This window comes from Pteropus vampyrus, unplaced genomic scaffold (genome assembly GCF_000151845.1).
Source record: "Pteropus vampyrus isolate Shadow unplaced genomic scaffold, Pvam_2.0 Scaffold7, whole genome shotgun sequence".
NCBI classification, from domain to species: Eukaryota; Metazoa; Chordata; class Mammalia; order Chiroptera; family Pteropodidae; genus Pteropus; species Pteropus vampyrus.
This window is the reverse complement of record NW_011888788.1, coordinates 2,728,301-2,731,599: the sequence shown is the minus strand read 5'-3', so window position 1 is coordinate 2,731,599 and position 3,299 is coordinate 2,728,301. Positions and strand designations below refer to the sequence as shown.

General features: G+C 43.1%; 1 pseudogene; it reads right to left on the bottom strand.

Moving 5' to 3' along the window:
• Nucleotides 1-824: 824 nt before the first annotated feature.
• Nucleotides 825-961, bottom strand: LOC111746838 (annotated as a pseudogene).
• Between the last annotated feature and the right edge of the window lie 2,338 nt (nt 962-3,299).

Genomic DNA, 3,299 nt, shown 5'->3' with positions numbered 1-3,299 from the left:
GTGTTGATTTTTCAAATATTCAGTCAAGGAGATAACACTAAGTATTATAGTACTATGGCCCTGTGGGACGATAATCAGTTTTGTATTGAATTAGCAATTTTATTTTAGCATTTCTTTTTCCATAGATTATCTAAAAATACTCATGTACTTATTAAATTAATTTTGCATTATTTTGCTTCCTTCATTAATGAGTTAAATAAAATCTTGACATGTGCTTGCCGTTTCTATGAGAGTTGTTTTTAGCAATTTGAGAATGAAGCTCTTATATATCTAGGAATAGAATTGCTGGTTCACAGGAGAGATCCACATCTAACCTTGCTTGATAAGATCAAACGGTTTTCCAAAGTGACTGGACCAATATATATGCCCCCAATCCTTGTCAGTAGTGATAGCTGTAGGTCTATTCAAAAGAGTAAGCTGCCCCTCTTTTCTCCATCAAACAAACTGCTTCCTGAAAATATGGCTTGCCTGTGGAGACTTACTGGGCTCCTCTTCCCTCTCTGTTAAGAGGAAACCAGGTCCAGGGAAGTTCCCACCAGACCTGGGCACTCCATACTCTGTCTTGCAAGGAAGGAGTTTGGTTTTGCAACTCAGGATGCCTGCCTCTTCTGGGAGCGGTGCCTTATGCAAACTCCTCCTGCAATTCTGAGTCCTTGGGCATCTTCTGTGCTCAGCCTCTACAGTTTTGCCCCTCTTCCGCCTATTCTTTGGTTCAGCATTTCAGTTTTTTTTGTTTTTGTTTTTTTAGGCGAGGCAACCCTTGGTTGACCTCACAGATTGCAAGAACCTTGTCAGTTTACAATCCCTTATTTTTTTATTTTTTATGCTTACAGCACCTGGTTTTCCTAGGTGGTCTCCCATCCAAGTACTAACCAGGCCCGACCTTCCTTAGCTTCCGAGATCAGATGAGATCCGGCTTGTTCAGGGGATCGGGCTTGTTGAGGGTAGCATGGTCATAGACAGCATTTCAGTTTTAATTGTAGACTATTTGAAAATGGATGAGTAGATGGGGGGAAGGAGTGGAGTGAAAGACGCTTTTGATTCGCTTGTGTCTATTTTTGCCTCTGGAATCCCCCAGACAACTCTTCATTTCTGTGTCTCACGACTTGTCCCAGGTAACCCTCTTCCTTAGATTTGTAGCCTGTCTTGTCTCACCCTGTTTTCCATTCTATTCTATCCAAGACACATCAGCAGATATTTACAGGGCATCATCCAAACTCCAGAGGTGGGTGAGCCCTGAGTTCTGCCCCCAGCGACCTCTCATTCTTCAAGGGTGATGTAGCTCTTCCTTCCTCCTCCAGGCCTCCAGTCCACCCCTTCAGGCTCAGCCTTCCTTCAGGCTCAGCACCACTGAGTCCTCACCAGCTCAAATGCTATCCATCGTTCCCCAGCTCTAAAATGTCAGGCATTGGATGAAGAAGATCATCATTCCCAGTCTCCATCTGCTCACTAATCCTTCTGCCCTTAACCCCCTCCTACCCGCATGGCTGTACTGGTTCTCTGAGCCCTGAAAATGATGCCATCTCTTATCCGTGGGCCTGTGCTGAAAATGAAACTAGTGTTGTGATAGTAGGTTGAGAGAATTCTTTAGGAGTAGTTCTTATTCCTTTCCTGGTTGAAAATGTATAATGTTTCAGCTTGGATTTTGATCACCCAACTAATATCCAGTTACCATTTCTCTCTTATAGTGGGTATTGTGTTCAGGTTTGCACAGTAATGTTAAGCTTACCCAAATATTTTTCAAGATCACCCCAAATTTGGTGCTGCACAGAGGGAAAGCGGAGAAAAAAGCTCTGCGACACTTCTTAGCACTTCTTTACCATCTTGGCCTTCAGATTAAAGTTCCTAAATTATTCACTGATGACAGGACCTTATAACGAGCTTCTTTCATATCTTGAGTTGAACCATATGACTTCAGTAAGAAACAATACCCTTTATTAAATTTCATAGTGTTAACAAAATGTAGTTAAACCTCACAGTGCTTCTATTAAATTTGATTTATGTATCTGAAGGCCATATTTCCTCAATTTTAAACAAAGTGCTATGAAATAAAACTTATTTAGAAATATGGGTCCTTCTCATGCTGAAGAGTAAGAAAAATGTGCTGAGTCTTCCAGTATTAACTTTAAAAAGCGGCAGCTTAGAGCTGCAGGGCGGAACTCACAGGGAGTGAAAACATGAAAATTAAAGTCAAATCTTGCAGAGTGTGGAAAAACGAGAATATGTACTTCTTTTTCCCTATTTTAAAGGAAGGAGAGTTTCATACTTTTTAATAAAGCCAGTCAACCAGTTCAACTTTCCAAAAGGTTGAGATGTATTTTATCAAGGTTTTAGCATAAAAAATATCAAATCCTAAGGATAAGAAATAAGCGAAAATCTCATTTAATCTGCTATGAGATGTATACACAATAGAAGACTGTATTGTCAAATTGTCAAATTGTGATCACCAAATCGTTGCATCAAATAACCAATGCAGCACTCACACATAGACCTAAGGGCTCACAGAACAGAAAAGGTCCTCAGCACGGGGCGAGAGAGAGATAGCATAGGAGGTCTTGGTGACTCAGCTCAAAGTGAAAAGAATGGTTTCAAAGCGGGCAGGCATCAAGGGAAGAGGGATAGAGTTGTTTGCTTTAAATAAAGCCCGTTATTTGATAGTTCATTCATTGGTTCCATGTAAATGTATAAGTTTGATTAAAAAAAAAAAAATCTAGAAAAGAGCTTCTTTCCTGACTATTACTCAGTGCCTAAGTCCCAAGAGGTTCAGGCCCCACCTGCCTGATCCTTACTAGGACAATTCTACCAGCAAGAAAGTCTCTAGTGCTTCCTCGAACTTCCCATAACATTAGTGGGTGTCCCCTCTGCTGGCCCTAGCTTTGGACAGTGGGGGCATAGGAACTTCTGGGCTCTCTCAGCCATGCTTCCTTCTGCAGTCCCCAGTCTCTGCACCTGAGTCCCTGGGGCCCACCTCTTCCTACCAGGGTGTAGTTGACCAAGCCTGGCTGCTGCACTCCATGTCCACCTGGACATTTGTGCCCAGCCACCAGCTTTCCTCCGGTGACTGAGGGTGGCGGGGATGGAAGTTAGACTGCTTGCCGAGAGATCTGAAACTTCCTTGACTGACCTTGCTGCGAAGACTCCCGGCAGGCTCTGCCTAGCGCTCAGACTGAACCACGGTCAAAGGTGCTCCCACCCATCTCTCCCTCTCTGTCCCACTGGGGGTGAGACTCAGAGGTCTGACGGCTCTCCCAGCCTCCTACAGCTCCCTCATGTTCTTTTCACATAATAAAAATCCTTGC